A 24,309-nucleotide genomic window follows, 5' to 3' on the forward strand; every position below is an offset into this window, starting at 1 on the left:
AATGATTTAAAGGGAGATAAGAAAACAAGAGAGAGAAGTAAAACCCAAAAAGGACAAGTGGTGCGCAATACAATTGCTCACCACCTGCTGACTGATGCCCAGCCCATCCCCTAGCGGTCAACAGCCCTTCCCAGCCAGCTCCCCCCAGTTCATATACTGGGCATGACATTGTATGGCATGGATTGGCCAGACCAGGTCAGGTGTCCTGGCCATGCTCCCACCAGCTTCTTGTGCACCTGCTCACTGGCAGAGCACAGGAAACTGAAAAGTCCTGACTCAGCATAAGCACAGCTCAGCAACAACTTAAACATCACTGTGTTATCAACATCACTCTCATACTGAATGCAAAACACAGCACTGTACCAGCTACTAGGAAGAAAATGAACTCTATCCCAGAGAAAACCAGGACAATAGTTTTAAAAGCTGTCAGACATTTGTGTGGAAGAGGATAATTAATTTTAAAAGTCTCCAATGAATATCTCATTTTGCTTTAAATCATTTAATTATTAAATTATGTAGACAAAAATGGAGCGTAAGACTTAAGGATTGAAATGGAAGAATAGGAAACTAGTTAATATATGTGGTGCTCAAATGGCAGAGGAAATACAAAATAAGGCTTTACGCATCATGCTTTTTGGCAGGTGTGGAAAAGTCTGCAAATAGGTTTATTATTGCAGAAGAATGCCAGGCTGTCTTTCATGTTCGATTTTCATAAATGCTTGCTTTCAGCCTTGCTCCAAAAACATTCAAGAAGGTGATTTCTTTTGCCTACTTATTTCTTGCACAGAGGTGATGCTCAATCAGTTCCCACTAGAAGCTTTCTGAGAGAGCACTTTGTGTGTCCCACCGTTTTGAGGCAGCGCACTGGCATTTCAGTCCTGTGCTCAGCAGTGGTTCTGGGTGAATTGCTTGCTGCTGTTATACTTGACCAGAGAGGCTGAAAATTGTTGAGCCAAGCTGATGGTATATTAGGATCCTTCCAGCTCCTGAAAAAGTGCATGGCTTTGCAAAGTGCTCAAACGCTGTGTGTCACTGGGGATTGCCCTCACCTCTCTATTTCTTTTGGTGATGGATGTTGGGTTTTTTCCCCTTACAGTTTAGCCAAACTCCTAATCTGGGAACTCAGACCTTGCTGAATGACAAAAGCAGAAGGAGTCAGGTGCTTGTGTTTTGATGAGGTGATGGACTTGAGGACTGGCTTGATGGGTACCTCTGTCTCTCATTGCAGCCCTCTCAGCTGTCAGATGCGGTGATCTCCATGGTAACTCAAACCCCCAGACTCTTGACAGCAGCCTGCGAGGAGCAGCATTCAGCAGCTCAAGGGTCTCACGACCAGGTAAGCCACAAGGAATTGCCAAATAAGAGCTCACCTCCAGCATGCCATTCCCTGTCCTGTCAGGTTTTTCCTTGGTGAAGTCACCCAGGCAGTCAGGTCCTGTGCACATATGTGATGATGGATTTCTACCAGTGTTGTCACTTAAGGCTATAGCAGTCCAGCTCTCTCAAACCGAGGCATTTGACAAAAAGTCTGCATTGTTCAGGGTTGGTTTTTAAGCTGCAGATTGAAGAAGCAAAACTAAGAAGTACTGTGCAATTCTTTAAGTGGCTTTGGTCTTAAGTAATTGCTGTGGCAGGAAATAACCCCAAAACATGTCAGCAGTAAGATCTGTCTTGCCGCTGTACCTACACCACCATCATTACTGCCTGGGCTCTAACTTTGGGCCTGAGCAATCTTATTCTCCTGCAGTGTATCAGAGACCGTTTCTGTGTTCATGTAACGTTCATTGGTTCTCTGCAGCATTTTCAAATTGCTGCTGTGCTCTTTCCACACGAGTTTCTGCGCTAATAGCAGCATATGGGGTGTTCTGGGTAACATCTTAAGAAGGTACAGAATTCTTCCCCTTTTTTGTTGAATTATGGAGAAAGAACAAGATCTTTGCCATTTTGGGAAAACAATGCAGGGACTATATAGCTACTATTCCAGTACCACTGATGCTGTGAACTAAAGTAGTACCTCTGGTCTTATGCGCTTACATGGGTGGGACGTTTATTATTCCCTTTTACTGTCAGGCTTCACCATCATTTGTACTGAGTTGTTTCTATGCCATGAAGATTGTATGTATTTTCCAAGTGTTTTCTGGGTATTACCTGCATTGTTTCTTTCTTGCTTGATGCATAAGTCCACTTGGCTCTACTTGGCTCTTACTTTTGTATCATTGATGATACTCTTAAATAGTGTTGAGTGAGTACTGGATGATTTTATTGGAGGAATGTAGAACACTTTTTCGATTATTATTTCCTGTTAACAGCTACTTTTTCATATCTATATCTTAATCACATTTGATGATACTGATAATAATTTCTTACTCTGAGTTTTGTGTGGCGGTAAGGTAAATGCCGTTTGAAAGTCTGTGTGTTTCATTTATGGAATAACGTCTGCTGACCGTAGTTTGTAACTTTATCAGATGATTAAATAAAATTCTCTGTTTTATTTAGCAAGTTTCTGTAAAATGGTGTTGACTGGCATTAGTTTTGTTCATGTAATTTCCCAGTGAATTTATCCTTTATCAGTTTGGTAGTTATTTTGCCTGAGATTAGGGATGACACAGAGCTCTATAATTACTGAGATCATACTGCTTACCATCCTCAAGTATTGGCAGAAAATGCTAGCTGTCTTACTGAATTTCTCTGGTGCTCCAAAATGTATTGAAAATTAGCATCATTGAAATGATCCTCTCACAAACACTTTTAAGACTCTTAAGGCACAAATTATTGCAGTGTACTAATTTAAAGTTGTCTTTTAAGATTCGTTTTCGTTACTAATGGCCTCCTTATCTCTAAAAATGCTTTTCTTCTACTTAGAAGAAAATATATGTTGATTGTTTGGGGTTTTTTGTGTAGCATGTTTGTATTCCTTTAAAACATGAATCCCAAGCTGGAGATCTTGTGCTGTTTCAATTACCCAGATTTTCCTATTAGAATTAATTTCATTGGGTTTTAAAGTGTAATCTATATTTCAAGCTAATTACACCTTAACCCAGACTGGGAGTATCATTTTTTTGCCACAGGTTGCCTTTTTTTGGACTATTTAATCATTACCTTTGGTCCCTGGTGGCAATGGGGTAGGGAAAGTTCTCCACATTTTTACCCTTGTACTTTCTCCCAAATGCAAAATTTGTCCCTAGTTTACTGGGCTAATGAACTTCCATGCTTGCTATTAACTAAACTGTTTCAAATACCAAAATGACAATTACACTCTGGGCCTGTGCATTCAATATGTATTCTTGCAGTGAAATTTGGGAGTGCCTGATGAGTTACTACTGACTGCGTGGCATTTCTAGCTTACTTCTCTCACATGAACATCCTTCATAGTTCTTTTCATGTTTTACAAGTACATACTTAAGCAGATCATTCAGTTCTCTGATATGGTTTGGTGGTTTGCTTTATCTCAAATTGCCAACAATATATCCTTCTGGGATCCGCTAGCATGTTGCCTGCATGAGTTCAAGACCTTGACATCCTGAATTATCAGTAATTTTGAGAAATAATGGTGCTAGTAGTGTAAAGTACCATCTTCTATATCCTTTGTCTGGCTCTTAGTGGAGATCTCCCCAGCAGTTAGAGTGATAACTATTGATAACTGTTATTGGTATGATAGGTGTGACAATGATAAGAGGTCAGCTTTATCAGGATCATGTGTGATATGTTGTATGAATGCACATTATAGTCTTTTGACTAAAAAACCTTGTAAAAAGCAAGATGAGACGAAATTAGATGTCAAAAATTGAAAGGCTGGGGAAGTTCAGTTTGAAAAAGTAGGAAAAGTAAGTGTATGCACATGATACCTAGGAAGAAACAGGTCACCTTTTTCTAGTTTTATGTTTCTTGTATGAATTAGTTACTTTGAATTTAAGAGCAAGATGGATAGGATGTAGTGGAAGATATTTCAAATGCATCAGCATATCAGCAGATATCAGTTGTTCAAAGAGCTTGGAATAGGTGCAGTTTAGGAATGTCACAAATGAAATGTGGTAGTGCAAGTTGTGGCTGTTGACAGAAGTGCAGAGGCACAAATTAATATAAGAAAACATTTATTATTTTATTAAAAGTTTCCAGAACAGTATTTTTTCAAAAGTATTCATTTGGTGTGATTGAGAAGAATGTTCCATTATACGTAAGTTAACACTAAGGTATTTTATCTTGAGACTTCTTTTGAGTCTTCTTTTGCATAAGAACACTGCATTTTATACAAAGAAAGTAAGAGAAACTATAATCAAAAAGTTTGCTTGCCAATGCATGATTCTGAAAAGTACCATAATACACCCATGCATACTGTTCCATAACAGCTTTTATGATTTTTTTACGATTACTAGTTTTTAATTATTTGTTTCGGTTTATTTAGAACTTTATAAGTGATATTGCACAGGGACTTTGTATGTTAACAAAAGTTACTGTTGGCACCTGATCCCACCAAATAATTTTATTGGTCAGTTAGATTTATGGGCTAGAAAATTGATCTGCTTTTAAGCAATATTCTTTATAATTCTCAGGTTTAATAATAAACTCTGTATTGATTTTTTTAACATTGTTTTTCAAGTGTTGTCATCAAATAATATTGCACCTGTGGGTGTACATATGGGCTATTCCCCTTGACTACTCAGCATTCACTGTTCATAGAGTGGTTATTCTTAAAAGTCTAATGGTATCATATCTGTTCACTGAAAAACAGTGAACTGTTGTAATAATATTTTTTTGAATAAGCATATTTTAGAATAACATGAATAGTCTTTAAATTTGCAGCTGTTTCATGGCTCAAGTAGAGCTTCGTTTATATAATCCCTGGTACTTCTCTTGCTACTTGGTGAATCATGTTTAACTGAACTCTGATTTTATTCATGAAATATTAATTAGTACTTTTTGGGCTATCGACCAAGTCAGAAAAAAGTATATGTAGCTAGAACATGAACTCGTGTATTTTACATTGTGGTGGAGAGATGAAACAACTATTCCAGTCATGGCTAACTTCTGAGAGACTTGCTTTGAGCCTTTCTCTTACACAGTATGGTTTTAAAATACTGACAGTGGAATAAAATTATTGTGCTTTTTTTATAAAATCTTTTTTCTTTAACACAGCTAAGGTTTCAAGGAAGGTTTTTGATGATGGTAAAGAGGATGCTAGCATTCAAAATGAGGTGGCAAAATGCCTTATCCTTTTTAAACTAAGCTGGTGATTATTTAAGGCATAGCTCAGACCTTGTAGGACTCAACTGTGATAATCCCATACTCTATTTGATTTGTAGAGCACATTATGATACCGCATTCACTGTGCCAGTCACTTGAAAGTGCTAATAATACATATGCAAAGTGGGAAAAGGCAATTTTTGTTGTAGTCATTAATAAGTATATATTTAGTTCACCTGGAGTGCCAGCTGAAGTGAAAGGTTCATACCTTCATGAGTAAACACCATGCCACAAGGAGGGGGAAGTGGAGCTCTGCCTTGCCCAAAACTGCTCCTCTGAGTTTGCCCAGCAAAGACTTCACACAGGTCAAGAGTGCTTTTTCATCCACTCAAAGTCTGTTTAACTTGTCTGGGCAGCACTGCAGGAATAAGCCCAGGTCAGTGAATTCGGCTCAGGCTGCAGCACTCTTGGTGTTTCCTTGGACAGGTACCGAGCACACACTGTGTGTAGCACATTCCAGAGACAGTGTCTTCTGCAAGCTGTCTGTATCGAAGGACTGTGTATGTGCAGTAAATCAGCTGCTTCCCAAACAGAGCTAGGACAGTTTTCCTCTGAAGACAAATAGGATTTTCTGCTTTTTAAAGGTTGATTCAAACAAAGCTTTTATTTTAAACTGAATTATTTTACCACATTATGGTGTAGAAATGGAATTACTACAGGCAGTCTAGTTAAACATGCTCCTGAATAATCTGAATGTCTCATGTAGCCATCCCACACAGAAACAGGACAGGTAATATAATTGGTTTTTTAATAAGTTGTTAATTAAGCCTTGGAGATATACAGGATTCTGTATTTCCATTTACATTTTTGTATGACCTTGTTCCTAATTGAACTGCTTTGATTTAATGAAACAGGAATATAACTTATGGATAAACATACTGTTATATAGATAGTACATGCTAAAAATTTGTGCCCAATATACAGCTTAACATCAGTTAATTTCAGAAGAAATTCCATCTTCAAGCAGCCTGTAAACATTTCCTCCTGGTATTTTACTGTCTAGTCTAAATGCCGTAAATGAAAAGAAACAAAATTTTTTTTTTTTTCTCAAAAGTTTATGTAATGCAGAGGTCAGAGTTAAGGTGTAGTTCTTTGGTGTCAACTGGAGATATTGCAGGTATAATTAATCAAAATGGATTTGCAAACATGTCGTCACTGATACTATGTTTTTACTTACACAATGAGGTCACAGGTTCACACTTGGCTTTGTAATCAAGGACCTTGGTCCAAGCTTGTTTTTTTTCGCAAAGGTGAGTACAGTGATTAGGAAAATTGTTGTAATGGCATATTTGGAGAGTGAGTGATCACCACAGAAAAAGCTGAGGTGATTTAAGGTATTGCAGATCCCATACCTGAGCTGCAAAAGCAGAGCACTTGAGTCCCTGAACTGTTTTAGTGCAAAGTCCATTCCCAGCCAGCTCCTGCTGAAGTCTCTAAAAACGACCAGGATGTTGTAACTTTAAAGAATGCAATGAGAGACCAGTCAGTCTTTAGCTCTTGTTCAGCTGTCAGGGACAGTAAACTCCAGGTAAGGAGCAAACAGCTGCAGCACACCTGGTTTTTTACACTGGTGCCACCATTTGTGCAGTATGTCTCAAAATAGTCTTTTATTGACTTGCCCATAGCTTTTGCTAAATCTCTGCTGTGTTCAGACCTTCACATGTGAGATGGCTACCCAGGGTTGTATGGTGCTGTATCTCCTCCTAATAAATGGCTCTGGAGGTTGGGTTAATGCAGATGGCACCTACTCAGAAAAAATTGGGGGAACAGGGAAGGCACTCTCCCAAACACCTCTGTTGTAATAGAACAAAGTGGGTTTGCAATTTTTGTTTTATCTGAAATGGTTAACATTTTTGTATTGGTTGCTCTCTGAGCTACAATGTGATTTAGCAAGCATCCCAAATGTCTGTAACATGAATTGTGTTTATCGTCAACCTAAATCAGTTTAAATAAGCTTAGTTCAACTGATGCATGCACAAATTAATTTCTCTTTTATCTAACCAGCTTGCAGTCCTAATAAACAGAATAATCAATCATAGCTGCCTTCATCTATAGCATGATTGTATATCTCTGATCAAGGAAATGTAGAATAATTTCTCTCTAGTTCCTACTTAGTTCCCCCTGTAATCAAGGTTTCTGGCTATAATGATTCACCTTAATCATTTTTACATTCCTTGATAGATGAAAAAAATATTTTTTTTTAGCTTGTATGTTTAAAGGATGATTACATTCAACATTGTAAAACTAATTTTAAAAGTATAAGATATTTTTGTTTCTCTGCAACACAGAAAAAAATGCCAGTCTGATTCAGAGAACTCTGTAAACACGATGGCAATGACACCGTGCTTTGAACAGTTTGTACTGTATACTCGTCGTTTTTAGTAATAGCTGGTTTGAGGCCTCTGGCATCTTTCTTACTGATTGAAGTGAGTCCAGGACTCTGCTAGACATTTTCTCTCTTCCTTGAATTATAAAGTGCCAAGCAAAACCTGAGGTTAGCTTTGTGTAAGATGCTAGAAAAAGCCCAAACAATTAAAACTTCCCTTTAGGTCACTGGCCTTCAAATAATTCTTTAACTTTTATGCTGAACTGTTTACACTGTATATCAGGTGTCTTTAGTCTTTTAATTTTCTACATATGTAGTATATCACACATTTAGTAATGCATTTGTCTAGATAGACAGTTATGAAAAACTTATAACACGTAAAATATGAACTCAAAATTTATTTACAGTTGAATTTTACAGCTTCTTAGTGTTCTTTTGCCACCAAGCAAAGGTACTGTAGCAACCAGTTCTGCCTCTTGCAACTGCAAAATGCATCAAGGAAACCTTATGTTCTCGGTGGTTTATCTCAAAATGTGTGTTTAGAATATGTGCCCTTAAGTGTAGTTGACAATATTAGGAAAACAGCAGCCTGTATGAAGAAATATTCCTACCATAGTAGTTATTGGCAGTTTCTGGACTGCTAGTTCAGAAATACTGTTCCAGATCAAGGTACAGCAAGGAGCTGACTTTGAGATTAATCTTTTCCTCTATATTAAAAACAGAGCATCATTACGCAAAAATTATTTTACTGGCACAAAAGAAAGGTGCAGTGCACCTTTTTGAATAAAGATTGTAATATGGCCTTAAACAACAGTGTGTCTTCTTGCTCCTCACGTGATTCCATTCCGTGAACACAGATATTAAATATCTGTGGTCATTTAAGGCTCAGTAATTTGCTTCAAACTTTGACTTCAAATGTAAATTAATCTCATGTTTAAAAATAAATTACTTCAGGTTTTGGAACAATAATCTCATTTTGCACTTCTAGTTTCATTACTTTTTTTTGCAAATTCTTTATTTTTTGAGTTAAAAATTCAGCTGTGTTAAAATATGACTAAGTTTAAACTTGGTATCTGAAATGACATGAGGTTTTCACAAAACATTGCCTCAAGCATTTCCAGATAAATTATTTCATTCCAGTATTTTATTCATTTCTTTCTTTTAAAGAGCTTTAAATAGCTTTTATGTCAAGCTATTAATCATAGTTGGATGACTCTGTTTTAAACTATTTGAGTTGATAAATCATTGTTCAGTAGTAAACTGGAGATGCTGGTTTTCCTTGTGATGTATGCATGTGTTTGATTTCTCTCTAGATACTGATAGATCTTTGCAAATTATCTGCTTATGAGTAAGCCCAAATCTTCTGAATTTAACCTAATCAGATAATGTTTTGGAAGTCTGTTAATATATACAGTGTTTGCAAGCTCAAAAAGTGAAAATTCTCCCCATAAGTAGGTGTTTAAAATTATGCAAAGATCATTAAAAAAAAAAGTAAAGTAACAATTCCTATATTGGTTTTTAAAATAATAACCCTAGGCCAGAGCTGCAAAAGTCAAGGAAGCAAAGCTATTTGTGGTGCCATCAATCTGAAAATTGTGCTCCAAGGAATGATATCAGTAGATGCACTTGGGTCAGGGAAGTTAAGTCAAAGAGGAGGAGGGAGTGGTCTGACAACCCTGACTGGGAGGCCTAATCCTGGGAATCCCCTGAATTTCTCTTCTCCAGAGATGTTTGATTAGCTAGTATAGCCAAAACCGAAAAATGAGGGGAAAAAAGCCTCTTCTCCCTATTTTTTTCCCCATACACTAACCATCTTTCTCTATATTAACTTTTTTCATCAAAATTGTGTTTTGAGAATTTGCAAAATCTCCTTTCAGAGAGTTTCCATTTATCTTGTGGGTATTATTTCAATCATTCCCCAAAGTTTTCGTGGTGCCATGCCTCTCAGAGCTCTCTTCTTGCTTTGGTCAGCTGTCCTGTAATCAGTGCATGTTCTTGCCTTTCATACAGCAACTTGGATAAAGAGTATGTCAGTTTTGTTAGAGTCCAGCCTCTTGGAATGTGTTTTCTCTTAAGTCAGGTTTGGTTTAGGATTTCACTGGAGAGTGAGCATTTAGAACTCACTGATAGGTAATGCTCTGCATCATTATATTATGTTTTGTGTTCCTGATATTTTGACATAAGAATATTGGAGACAAATGAGATTGCGTTTGTGTTGATTTAAACCATTGTTGCTATGCAGCAGAAGAATTGTATGTCCCTTTGAAAGAGAGAGCAAAATAAGAGTGGCCTTTTTTTTACAGGGATGGAGGAAATACAGTTTCTGGTACTGTGGCAGGTCTCTTACTCCTGGAGTAGATTTGTTGATGAAATCTTTCAGGTGTAATCTTTCAGTCAGCCCCAGGGCTTGTTTACATAATTTTAATTATACTTTTCAGTGGCTTTGGAGAGAGTTTACGCAGCAGATTTTATTCATTGTGTGATTTCTTAGTGTTCTAGAAACTTGCATCATTCTCTTTATAAAACTTTTTTTTTGTCTTGGGAAGATACCAGAAGCTTAAAATGGGTGATTTTCCTAAAAGCCTTGCAAATACAGCAGATCTCAGTCTCCCTCCTATGAAGGTGTCACCTCAGAAGGCAGGTGCAGAGCTGTTTACCACAGTCAGACGTGATCTTGCCATTCTAAATTAAATCTACCCATGATGGTTAGCAGGGAGCTAATCAAATCACTTGCACCATTTGATCTGCTCCCATCGCCTTTCATTATCAAAGCTCATTTAAACTGCTTTAAACTAGAACTGAACCGATGAAACAGATAAATTCATACATCTGTGATCATGTTTTCCTGCTGTTGTATTTTGTATTATCTGAGCCTAAAAACTAGGCATAAAACTGCCTAAAACCAATGACAATTTGTCGTATACTGTACCTTGTCATCTAAACAGTTCTTTTAACTTAGCCACTCTTAGTTTGGTTTTGAACAATGCAAAATAGCTTTTCATTACCATGTAGTATTTTTAACCAATATAGCACATAAAAATTAACGTTCTGCTCTTAGAATTACCTCATTTCCTTCTGGATAATAGACAATATAGAAGAAGTTGTTGCAGCATTGCTTTAAAAGCACGGTTACTCTTTTCCCATAGTAATCAAACACTCGAAAACAAGAGTCATTTCCTGCGGATGGTGTGTAATCTCACATAATTAATGGGCTATTCAGCCCAGTATTGGAATAAAACCAACTGATACTATGTTCCCCCATCCCCAGTTGTATTACACCAGATCAGTACAGTGAATGTGAACTAAACAGACCTGGAAGCAGAAAAGAACTGGGCTATTAGAAGAATTCTTATGAACCTCTTGCTTCCCCTGCACATTTGAAAAGCTGTCCTTTTTAGTTTTGCTTTACTCATCAGTGGCATTCAATTGTCAATAATCCATCCTCACGTTTGAGTTCTGCTGTTGAGTCTGTGCCCTCTGCAATACCTTTGATCTGGCAGCAACGGAAATTAGGTGATTGAAGGTGCAGTAGTCACTGGGACTTGATTCCTGATTAGTTTTGCAGGCATTTTTAATGCTTTTTCATCTAATTAGTAAATCATTACTTAAATTAGGCCCACCAAGCTGAAACAGAGGTAAAAGGATGAGGTCAAGACTTAAAGCAAAAGTTGCTTACTGTATGTAGTAAGATAGGACTGGATTTTGCAGAAGGCTGGGGCTTGAGAAACGGTTGACAGGGTGCATCTTTTTTCCAAGTGAAATTACTTACCTCTTGGAGCTGGCAGGACAGTAGAAGTATTTCTGAATACATAAAGAATTGGGAGGAAGGGGAGCAATTGCAAAACGGTTTTCCGTGTGCTGTGCTTAATGGTGAACTATTTTTTGAAAGATTTGAGATTAATGTTAAGCCTATTGAAACAAACTATTACTCCCCTCATGTTTAAAGGGTATTTGATTACGTTAAAGGCTAAATTATGGCTTTGAATTTGCATACAGATTTTGGAAAGTAAGAGCATAGCTTCTAGCTCAGGTATCTTTCATATATGAGTATCTCCCCCAAATGCTGGTGCTGGTACACATGGTAACAAGGGGGTGTTTGCTGCATTTTTGACTATTAGCCATAGCCCATGCTGATAAGAGACAGTCAGGTCTAACTCACCTTCCCTGTGAAACAGACAAACGTTTGAATAAGTTTTGGTCAGATACAGCTGGTCGTATCTACGGCAACAACACTGCAAAAAGGGGTATTGAAGCAACGTCCCTGCAAATTAAAGCTAATTTCACTTTGACACAATTTCTTATTAGCAGTAACGTGCAAGAAAAAAAACTGCAACAGATTGACCTTTGGTTTCCTGAAGTCAATTTTATTCCCACAGACTATGGGAATAATACAATGAAGAGCAACATAAAATCCCAAGTCCGTAATACCATTTGTTCAAATGGCTTTGCAGGCCTTACAGCAAGAAGTGCAAAACCTGGCCAGCAAGGCCGCAGTGCTATATAAATCTGCCCAGCCACAGTTGAGCTCCCCACAGTGGAGTTCTACCCTTCCATAAGTGTCCTGCAGCCTCCTGGGGTCACCTGCACTGTGGTGACAGCTGGGACACCCCAGGCTTCCAGCTTCTGGCTGTCAGGTGTCCACAGGGGTTTCAGCAAGGAACAAATTGCAAGGTGTATGAATACCATTATTGTACTTCATATATTGGACTTCATGATCTTAAAGGTCTTTTCAAATCTAAATCATTATTTTATTTCACATACTGCTTTTAGCTCCAGCTCTTCTATTACCTACATAACCTGTAAAAATGGAGTATGAATTTTTGTATGTATTTTTTATGCTACAAATATTTTCAGATTTAACCATTCACTCTTTCAATGGTAGCAGTAAAAAGTGACTGGTATCAAAAGTAGGCAGATGACAGTGATCATCATATCTTTTCATTTTTTTTCTCTTTTTTCTTTTGTTTTACTGCCAGTTATCTAATTAGTGCTACTTGGGATAGAGGAAGTCAGGTATTGATTTCAGCAGATACTGTAAATGTTGCCAGGTTTAGTCAAATGTCTTGGAAATAGAAAGCTGCAAAGTTTCAGCCGCCCCAGCATAAAGATAATACCCCCAACCCTAAGGAGAAATAAGGAAGTTTTAAAACATAACAAAGAAATGAGAAAAGGCAAAAATAATTGTGGGATGTGACACAAGAAAGAGCGAGCTTAGAAAGTGGATAAACCAATTTTTTGTGCACTTACATGTAGCCCCCTGCATCCCTCCTCTTCTTCCTTGTAAACTGTGCCTTCCTTAGAGCTGAAAGCAGTGAGGTTCTCTGAGTGCCTCAGGATCACTGTCATGCCCCTGCTTCACTTGAGAGTCATAAAGTCTCACCCTTTACTTTAATAGCTCCAGTGGGTTTAGTCAAGAGCTTTAACTGAAAGTTCTTGGGGAAAGAGGCTTTGGCTTTACATGTCCTGTCAGAGGGACTTGCCATATTGTGCAGCAGTTAAAAAGTTACTGCTAATATCAGCAGTGAAAACAAGGAGAGCAAAAAAGGCAAGAATATGTGTTTCTGCAGTTGCTGGAAAATGGATTATACTTCCAGCACTTTATTCTCGTCTACTAAGACAGTGCTTCTGCTCTTATTTTATTGCTTTTCTGGAAGATGAACAGAGGGAATATGGAGATAAGCAATTGTAAAGGGAATTTTTGGTTGTCTACACACATGCACGGATTAGATTTCCCCTCCCCTGCTTCTTCTGGCTATCTGCCAATTAATAATTTGAATTAGCAGGATCTGGAAGGTTGGGACTGTGACGAAATTCAATCAACCTTGAATTCAAAGTCAAGGCTGGGTTTTTTATTGTGAAGATGAAGTATCTTGAAGAGAACTTTGAAAGTGAAGATACGTGTAGTTTATATCCTTTTATAAGGTTTGCTTTATCATTTTGGGATTTTGTTTCATTTTTTCTGTGTATTTTGTCCAGCTAATTACCACGAAACACTGGTGAGATGGATGAATCCTAAGTGAACTATTATAAAGCACTTTACAGTGAGATCCAAGTAAAGAGATTAAGTTGTATTTCCCACGGTTGCAGAGTTGGACTTGAGAATCAAATGTAATCTTTGGGAATCAGTCTTCAGCCTAAACTGCATCCTTTTTTTCATTATTTTGAATTACAAAACATACTTCATTAGGACAATATGAAACAAGCTTGAAATATTTTCTCTTCATTTCAGTGCTCAAATGACAGTCTTATTTACAGTATTCAGTACTGCAGGTGGTTCTTTCTCTAGCACAAAAATGGCTTAGGTTGTACAAAACCAAACATAAGACTTGGTAGAAAAGGACGATATCTCTGGATAAGACTGTTTTTTCTCTCCGGGTGCTGGTGGCTTGTTACGAAATTTTGTTATATTCCAGGCTTTTAGAGCAAGATGAATTGTGTAGGACATGAAAACAAATATGTTTCTTTTCAACACATTTTTAAGCTCATATAAATAGACTTTAACAAGTAATTGCACTCTGGATTTACTGTGAATTTCATTTGCTGCCCAACTCAGTCATGTGATCAAACTACATTATTTAGGTGATAGCTTAAGAGTGATTGTAAAAACCTAGTGATTTTTTTTTTTTCTAAAAAAGGATTTCTCTTTACTTAAGTACAGAAAAATAATTGAGTGTGTATAGCTCTCTTAATATATCCCTGTTTTTTTCTTTAATTATTAGATACAATTTACACCTGCATTGCTGCCTGTGCATCATATTCACACTTGAGCAGAGACATTTTCAGTGGCAGGAGCGGTGCTGTAGTGGACAAAGCCATGGCAGGAGTCCTCAGGGCTGCCAGATGACACTTGCCTGTCATCTTTCACCAACCAGAGCCAGCTTACCTAGAGCTGACTGAAGCTGATAAAACACACCTTTCCAGATGTAAATCCAGGTTACAAAACAAATCTGCAGTTGAACCAGACTTCAGAATCAGACATCCTGATTTTTATCCATTTGGTTTTGTCCATTGGTGCTGTTTACAGTAAGGTAGCACCTAATGTAGTGCTCAGACTTAGCAGCTGAGGAGTGACACCAGGGGCCCCTGGGGATGCCAGTCCCCAGCCAGAATGGACTGAAGGCTTGGCACAGCCTGCTTCCACACACCAGCGTCCTTCCCTGTCCAAAGCTGAGGAGAAGGGCCAAAGTTTTGCCCTGAACTTTGAGTGAGACCCACATCTCCTACCAGGTTGTAAGCCAGGGTGTGCCGAGCGAGTACGTACCTGGGCACTTCATTCTGCCTTCAGTCCTGGTCTCTGTAGCTAAGCCAACCGAACAGGAATGTGTCTGTGGTTCCAGTAATAGTTTACAGGCACCGTTCAGCTATCTAGGAGTAGCATTTTCTCTTTAATATGTTATGGGGCGTTTGTTTTCCTTGATTTTGAGGTCAGAGGGATTAATGCATGACTGTATCAAGTACCAGATATGCTTTTAAAACTGTAGGGTTTTGAACACAGTGAAGGAAAATGTCAATTCTCTGTCAAAATATAGACCAAGGAGTTTAATACTGGAAGATGTAATTTGAACTTCAGACAGAGCAGTTTTCCCATGAGTCCCTAATAGAGACAGAAAACAATGTTCTTTAGTGAATTTTGCAACAGCACTGTACTAAAGTTATAAAGTTGTTCCAAGTGAGAGAAAAAAGGCATGTTGCATCTTTTTTTGTGTGTCCCATGGCTTGATGCGTACTGTCACTTTTTTGTTATGTTTCAAGCTCCATAAAATGTTTCTCATCTTCCATATATAAAAGTATTTGAAACGAGCATGCCATTCATCATCATCATCATCGACAACAAATTCTCTTTAAGTTGTTGTAAGTTGATGTAATGCCCAGAACAGGAGCAGAATATGAAAACCAGTCTAGCAAGTTCCTGGAATAGCTGTTTTACAGAAGTTGCTATTTGCTGCCTAAGTTACAAGTCCAAGTCCCTAGGCGTTTTCTGTCATGTGTCACTGCCCCTCGTTGATGTGTAGTTTGGTTTCAGTTATGGCCTGGAGCTACACAGTAATGAGCCAAACAGGGCAGCTGAAGCGCCAGGGACGCCTCAGGTTCTTTCCCAATGTGATATTCTTGGGTGGATAAACTCTTTACTTCTGTACCATGGGCTTCACCTTCTCTTGGTTTCCCAAACTACAGCTGTGTTTTGCTGTACTTTACTGTGGAAGGAGCCTTCAGAGGCTACAGGCATCTTGGTGGTGTCAAAATTGCTTTTATTATATCTACTAACACCATGTATGTCCACTTACAGGAATTGCTGTACAATGTGTAAGTTACCCATTTTGCTAAGCAGCAACCTATATCAATAGCTGGTTGTCCTCAAAAAGGAATATAATTCACGTTTTTTATTGGCTTATCTAGAGGTACTTGATTGTAATGTTTCAGTCAGGTAGTTTTAATAATGCTGAGGTCAAATATTTGAGTGTGGACTTTTTTCTCACTACTTCCAGGACTATGTGAAGACAGCCTCAAGGGAATTTTTTGGAAGAGTTTATTCAGATGCTGACTGTCAATAGTATCTCCAATATAATTTCAGAAATGAGTGATAATGGCTGAGTGTTTGCTGTCAAAATAGAGCTGGGGTCAAAAGTACTGTTTGACTCCTGAATGCAAATGCCTTGTCACATTTCCCTTTGGAAGCAGCAGATAACTAGATTGAACTGAAACTGGAGACAGTGTGTTTTTTATGACACAAATTGAACTCCTGCCAATGACAAATTTCAAGGTACATTGTGAAAATGAAATGATGCAGTGCTAGCTGAAGTGCATGACATAGCTATGAATAGATGTACCCATGTGTACGACACAGCTCCTACCTTTCTTTACTTGGAGAAAACAGTTTCACATGCACCAAGGTCGACAGAGTGGTTGTATCCTGCGAAGCTCATGTCATGCATGAAAGTACATAAAGACCATCTGGGAGCGATAAAAATAGCCTGTCCTGACTGGATGATTTGTGTGGTGGCCAAGGACTGATACACTCATTCAGGAAACAGCAAAACAATGTCAAACTTGTTGGGAAATAACCAGGCTTATTTTCATCCTTGGGAATGGCCTGGTATCTCATGGAATGAAATCCACAAGGAGACTTTCAACCACACAGTTTCTGAATACCCTGTAGGAGTCTGTGTGAACTGGTTTGGTGCAGGCAGTGGAAATGTTAAGATTATTCTTAATATTTAAGATTTCAGGTTTGGTATATCTGAAAAAGACTAAGAGAAATAGTAGAGTATAACTCATATCTAATTTTTTTTTTTTTTTCACTTTTAAAAGGGTTTTTTTAAAGTTTTTAGATGAGGTTATGTCAATTTATCAGACAGAAAAAAGCTGACCACGTGCTGGCCAGCCTTATTCAGCTATCTCCAAATGGTTTATGTAATGATCTTGTGTGAAGGTGGTTTATAAAGCAGGACTGAATTTTTTTAATTGAGCTACAGGAAGGCAGGACATACAACTTAAATCTGGGCAACATTGGTCAGGGTTTTTTTTTTCAGCTCAATCTAGAAAGAATGATTCTGAAACCACAGACATATCTATAAACAATGAAACTCAATTTCAGCCTTTCTATGCAGCAGAAGAAATAGAGATATTAATGATGACTGGTTTCTTGACAAGTGTTTAATGTGTCATGGGTGTCACAATAGCAGCTTCTGAGCACAGTTCAAGTGAGGTTATCGTACCTAAATGACTTCTGTAGAAGCCCTCAACCTGAACACTGTAACCTGTGACAAGTCTGTCTCTGGTTTTTATTGTTAATGGATATGAAAGATAAAGCTGTGTTCTCCAGCCACATCAGGCAGTCCAGGCACTATTTTAAATGCTGTTAGGAAGCCTGGGAGACACTATTAAGAGAATAGCTGTAATCCACCTCCCTGGTCTGGTTTAACACTGAGCATCTAATTATTGCCATACATTTCTGACCTCAAAACTGCCATTTTATCTCGAAGACTAATACATTGTCTGAATGACCTGGATGCTATTCTGTTAAATATATTGTGAGTCCTCCAATGGCTTGTTCTGTCACTTGTGTTACCTACCAGCAGAATGGTGTGTACAGACGGAATTCTGCTGTGCCCCATTATTTGAGCAAAACCTACCTACACCTGTGTTTTCCTTCACACTTTTGGCTAAACTTGGATCAAGATTGGAGATTTGAAAGAGCCATGTCATTGTGTCCCCAGTGCCTGCACTAGCAAATTTTGTTTACTTATGCCAGACTCAGCCAAAATTTAATCTGATCTTTGGGAAATAGGAACAGCTGGAGACTTCAGAGAGAGTTTGATTTCTGAATTAACACAAGATTTGGATGTGCTCACAGCTCTTTGGTCTCCTGTTTGGTTCTTTTTTTATTATAATTGTATAAAGATGAATGAAGCACTTCTTTTGAATGTGGAAGAATATACAGGATATACTCAGTACCATGAGAAACTTGGATTTTTTCTATTTTTCAAGAGGTATAAGAGGATTTAGTATGGAAGAATCTGTTCTTTCTTCGTACAAGGATACTTTGATGTTCTATCTGAATGAAGGCAAAATCTTCAGAATAGTGTTTTCATATTTAATATTAGTTATGTTTCAGATCTTGTCTTGCAAATACTTACACAGTAGTTTTTCATTCTTCTCTGTGTAATCCCTTACTTCTGAAAGTGACATGAGTGAGTATTCTGCTTATACCTAAAGAATATGGATGATTTCTTGAATGACAAAAATGTCATTTTATGTAAGAGATATAGTTACAGGCAGCAGTTCCACTGGTGAAAAAAAGGTAACACATTTATTCCACTTGCTGAATACGAATCTTCGTTCATGTGTGATCTTGGGGGGGAAGGGGAAATCGAAGCTGGGTTTTTTCCCAGGTTTTTTGAGCTCCATTGAGTGGTTTCAAGTGAGAGAATGTAGTATGGGTGTTCCAGGACTTGTGAAATCTTCAGAATACCGACTTGAAGCAGAAGCAATTGTGCAACTTTCCTGTTTTATAACCTCACCTGTAATCAAAGTAAATGGTGTTTCCTAAATACCATTAGAGGGTGAAATTAAACAGCAGGAATTAAGTAGGAAAGCATTTCTTTGCTCTCAGAATGGAGCCTCTCTTCAGCTGGCATTCTCATCCACCACTGTTTCACTGGGCTGCATCCCACAGCCTGGCAGCCTCTTCCTTCTTGGCTGCGCCTGCATCCTTGCCCTGTCATTGAAGTTCTTCCATGTCCCCAGGATGCACATCCATGTGCTCAGTCCTGCCCATCAGCTCTCTCACCATGCAATTTGCCATCAATCTCCTGAATTTAAGCCCCACAGTTCAAGCTTGCCTCAGACCTTGCCCCATGTGCAAGTTCACAATGTCTCGTCTCAGGTGCAGCTGGTTGGTTCCAGGGAGCAGCTCAGGGAATGGGTTTTGCCTTTGCAGGAGAGAAAGTGACTCCAGCAACAGGTGGCAGGAGAGGCCATACTGGTTTTGTAGCCTTTGCAACTTTAACATTCCCACTGTAAGGTACTTGATGATGTGTTATGTCTCTGTGGTAATTTGTGTTATATGGTTCTGTGTCCTATGGATTAGTGAATGTAGGCATCAAGGGTAAATGGTTTACCCCTCCAGCTTCACTTCAGAGGCATTTTAGCAACTGGCTTTTAAATTACTTCATATAAGCACAAAACTTAAATAAAGGTGTCTTTATAAGCAAAAAGGATCCTTGTAAAATATTAAATAAAAGTTATAACTTCACTTTAGATAAGCCAATTGCCCCAATTTAGAAATTAACCTGCTGCAACAGAGTATTTGCTTAGAAAAGTGATTATAAGAGTTGAGACATGATATTGTTCTCTGACTGGTTAGCTCACATGAATTAATTTTAAGCATTTCATTTGATAATAATAGATATCCATTGCATCCTAGTGACTTTATGCGTTTTACAGAATATTTTGCAAATTTAATAATATGAAGAACTGGACCATACTTAGTGATGAAGTAACAACAACACTGTGCATGCATTCGTAGTGCTATTGGATTCATAATAACTCATTTTAAGTCAGTGATTTGTTTGTTATTTACTTCTACCTCCATGCTCAAAGAATTCATTTAACTTTGACAGGCTTTTCTTTCCTGCACTTCTCCTTTATTTTTATAGTAAAAAGTATGCAACTCAGCCAAGAGGTCAGGCATCTGAAGATGATTGAGCACTTGAACCATCACTATGAGCATGTCAGCCACCATCTGCACGAATTAAGAGGTGCTTTGTGGAAGTTCAGTAGAGAGGATGGATGCAGCTCTGCTGATTGCTGCTGCTGTAACCGAGACAGAACCAGGATGAGCTGAAAGCTCAGTTAAAGCAGGATTGAGGGGGCAAGTGAGCAGCTGACACATGGGTGAATGTTTCTGATCTTTTTTCAATACGTTGTGTCAGAAGCATTAAGAGCCATTCTTACACACTGGCATTATTAGGCAGGTGAGCCTAGAAAGGCTGTTGTTAGTTTTGCTTTTTGAGGAACAGTAGAAATTATTTTGTTCTTGTTACTAACAGTTGAAATGATCAGAGAGGCTTGAGATGTGAATTTGTGAAACACGCTTTATATTTATATTCACATTATGTCACAAATGCAGTGTGGTCCTTCACTTTGAAAGGGAATGGATGTGGTGCCTTATGACCATAATGGTTCGACTGTCGATGACACATCCTGAGAGCCTCTGTGTAACACCAGAACCTACATAGAAACATTTAAGACATATTTGTTAATATTTTAAGAGTTCTTTGAAAATACAGAACAATAAAAAGTCACTAATGATGACACTGTTAACTCCTGAGGTGGGAGATTAATCTCTTAATGTGAAGATTGGCATTTGCGTGTGCATAAAACTATACTTTTCTTAGACTATGGTTATCATTACTGATTTTATACAAATACCCCCTATTGTTTTATTTTATTTTGCTACATTTTATATTGTAACCCTTCCAAAAGGAATGTAAATTTTATTACTAATTATAAGCAGTTTTCTTTGTCAGTGAGATGTGCCTAAATTATTACCCCTGCCCTCCCCCAAAAATATCTTAAGTTGCTTGATCTGGGTTTTTGATAAGTGCTGTATCGGAGTGTCCATGTCAGGTTTTAAAATAAGAAAGCTGAGAGTTTAATTTTAAAACAGATATGCTATAATTCTCTTACTAGCTAACTCACATAAAGTAAAACAATTTAAAGCTGTTTGTTTAACAGGTCTCCAATGCATTTTAGTAACTACATGTCTTACAGGGTATTTTGCAGTTTCAGTAATCATGGAAGGCTTGTGCATAGGTTAGGGCTTAAAGTGTTAGCGGCTAAAAAGGAAAATTTCTTTAGGAAGTATCTGTAGTAGTATTTTCCTTTTTTCCTTTTTTCCAGTATTTTTTCCTTTTCCTGAGGAGAACAAAAAGCTATTACCCAATCAGGTAACAGTGATGTATTAGTATGAAATGTAGAATAGGTGAAAACTTCTCTGTTTTTAAGATTGCTTTCACAAGGTTTTTGATTGGAAGGAGGATCATCTTCATCAGCATTTGGTGCAGTCCTCTGGACCTAAGGAATTGTAAACATTCATAAACATCAGGTTAAATTTTGAGGCATCTATTAAAAGAAGAGAAAGAAATAAATTCTTGCATCATTGTGAGTCTTATGGTTTTCTTTGCAGGCATTAGGGTTTAGAATATCCCTTTTCTCAAGCTCCTGGTCAGCACTACAGGTTGGTAGTCAGTAAAAACTTAAGTGATAGCTCTTTGCTGATGGATTTTATTTGAGGGCCTTTTTCTAGTTTATAGTACCAAAATATTGCTCACTGACAGCAGAGCCATGTTAAAAGTGGCATTGGCAAGGACAAGTTTTGTTTCTTTTCTGTCTTTGAATGCACTCCCTGAGAATAAGTATGCATTGAACAGTGTTTGTGTGCATTTCTTATGGCTGAAGGACTTGACTAAATATTAAGAGTTTATTAAGAGCTAAAAATTTCAGCAATTTTCAAATTAAATTTGATCCAAGTAAAATATAGGTCCTTATAAGCAAACAGCTATGCTATTAAAGTCTGTGCTTAACTGAGAAAAAACAAATGGGAGAGGGGAAAAAAATCTTACTCTGTTTTTTAAATTATACTTTTCAATTTTTAAAAAAATAATTCCCTAAACTAGCTAAGTCTTATAAACAAGTGCTTAGGAGGAAAATCCTTGACTCATAAAAATAATAAAAGTAAGATGTAAATAAATAGAGCTACAGGGCATTAAAGATCATCCAGTCTAGATCTGCAGGAATAAATGACTGATAAAAATTAGCTTGAAGAGCAGCAGAGAAATTTAAAAATCATATTTCGATTATAATATTTTTTCCTCTGAAATACTTATTGGGAAGAAAGAATTCTCTGCTATCTGGAGTGAGATGAGACACCTGAGACTACCATCTCAGCTGTCCACAAGCCTGTAGCCATGATGCCCTTCCCAGTCCTTGTCCCATCCCTCAGCCTTTCCTGTGCATCAGCCTGTGTCTGCTTTCCCTTGTGTAAAAAGACTCTGATCCCTTGTCAGAGATAGGAGCCTTTGTCAGAGACAGCACTGCCTTCCTGAGTAGGAAGCAAAGTTAATACAAGGAAAATATTTTGATAATTGAATTACAGCCTCTAACAAACCTGTGCAACGCGTATACAAGTAGTATTTTCAGAAGGCTTTATTTTAGTCAAATTTTCACAGATTTTCAGTGTGACAACAAAGGCTCTTTGCCATGAGAGCAGCCTCTCTGCCAGACGTCAAGTCCCTGCAAATACAGAGGCACTGGAGATTCTCATTGAAACACTGAAACTGTATAAATATTGGCAAAATTGGGTTTTCCCCCCCTTCACTCTGAAACGATGGAACTATTTTTGCTTATGCCTCCCAGAAAAAAAAAAACTTGCCTGAGGCAGACTCACTGTGGAGCTTTACAGTCCAAATAGTTAAAATGGAGTCAAATTATAAATTATAATACAAGCTTATAATATGTCATGCTTAAATATAGATGTTGATGTCTGCTCCTTGCATAATACTACAAAGGCCCTTGAGTTTCTGTAGAAATAAGAAGAGACCAATTTTCTCTTCTCTTAATAAGGAAATGTAAAACATATGAAAAAAAGAGTGCTGAAGAGTGGAAAAAAATGAAAGAAAATTTATCTTTGGACAAATGCTCATTCTTGAATTAATTTTTCATTGATGCTGAAAAATATTGAAATGTGTATGGTTCATGATTCAGCAACCAGATACTTGCAATAAACATGTGGTTTATTAATTAAGAGCAGTAACAGATCCTTGCTGCTTTTCCCATTCCTTGCAAGTCTCTCATTTTTTGCTCCATAGTGGTTTTGTTTCAGCAACCTGTAACCAGGTGTAAAGTGTGCTCTTCTGGGAGCTGGAAAATGCAAGTTTGAACCTGCTAATTCTTAAGTGAATACTTTAATCTTCAGTCTCTTAAATCTGTTTTACCACTTCCACATTTCTCCTTTTTTTTTTTTTTTTCAAATAAAAATTCTGAGTCAATTCTCCACAGCCAAAAATACAAATTGGAGCCTGGATTTGGAGCGGAAATTTGAAGCAATGAATCCCAGTCTCAGACAAGTGTCTAATCCACGTCTACAGGAAAACACATAAATCTTTGAAACAGGCACATAACTCTCCCCATTCCTTGCAGAGGGAATTTCATAGCTAACTAGTCTTTGAGAATTATGTTCCAGGAGCTGGATGACTGAAATACCCACTCGGTTACAGTATCCTTAGAAGATCTAATAGGCATGACAGTATGGAGTGTTACCCTATCTACCTTCCTGCATGTCTTTTCCAAATAAAATTTCTTTTTCCAAATAAAATTAGTAAAGAGGACAATGAGTAAGGTTGTTCCAGTTTGGAAAAATTGCTTCCCTTGAATTCATGCTGGTACTGGTGGTCATTTTAAAGCCATATGGAGGTTTTGCCTCTTTATAATCCTGGTGTCATTTCTTTTTGTCTGAACTAGAAGAAACAAATAATCTGGGCAGTGTGAGTGGGAGTGCAGCCAGGTGATCAAGGGAAGGGATTGTCCCTGTCTGTGTGACTCTCATCAGACCACATTCAGATACTGTGTCTGATTTTGTCACCTGACACAGGAAAGATGTGGACAAGCTGGAAGGTGCTTGGGAGGACCCAAAGCAGTGGGGCTGGAGCACTCGCACTGTGAGGAGGGAGTGGGGGAGAAGGGCAGCCTGGAGAAGGGATGGCTTTGGAGGCACCTGGCAGCCTCTGAGCACCCACAGGAAGTCCTTGAGGAGATGGAGCCGGGCCCGTCACAGTGGTGCAGGCTGGGAGGGCAAGAGACAAGAAGTACAAGTTGCAACAGGTTTAGACTGGGTTTAAGGAGAAGCTTTTTCTGAGGTGTTCCCATGGGGAGTGAGGTCCCCCCAAGATTCTTTGCCATCCCTGTCTGAGGAGAGTTTCAAACTCTGAAGGCTGCAAGCCATGAGCAGCCTGATCTGGCCTCAGAGCTGGCCCTTCTTTGAGCAGGGGGTAGGACTAGAGACCTCCTGAGATCCCCTCCAGCCTGTGACCTTCAAGCCTGTAGGTACCCAAAATCCTACTGGTGTTCAGCAGCTTTCATAGTATTTCTGTAATAGCAAGCATATGATTGACATCAACTTCAACCCTTCTGATCACCCCTAGCTTCCCTAGAGTCCTTCTTAGAGGGAAGGTCAAAAATGT

The 24,309-nt window shown here is 38.2% G+C and overlaps 1 protein-coding gene across 6 annotated transcripts in view; it reads left to right on the forward strand.

Moving 5' to 3' along the window:
- TBL1X (transducin beta like 1 X-linked) overlaps positions 1–24,309 on the forward strand; it is a 193,012-nt gene that overhangs the window by 103,712 nt on the left and 64,991 nt on the right. For 5 of the 6 annotated variants that reach the window (XM_032100609.1, XM_032100605.1, XM_032100606.1 and 2 more), the window contains one exon: positions 1,229–1,336. The exons of the other annotated variant lie outside the window; for it this stretch is intronic. The gene's annotated coding sequence lies outside the window, so the exon portion shown is untranslated. The remainder of the gene's footprint in view (positions 1–1,228; positions 1,337–24,309) is intronic. 6 annotated transcript variants of the gene reach the window in all.

Source organism: Corvus moneduloides, chromosome 2 (assembly GCF_009650955.1).
Source record: "Corvus moneduloides isolate bCorMon1 chromosome 2, bCorMon1.pri, whole genome shotgun sequence".
NCBI classification, from domain to species: Eukaryota; Metazoa; Chordata; class Aves; order Passeriformes; family Corvidae; genus Corvus; species Corvus moneduloides.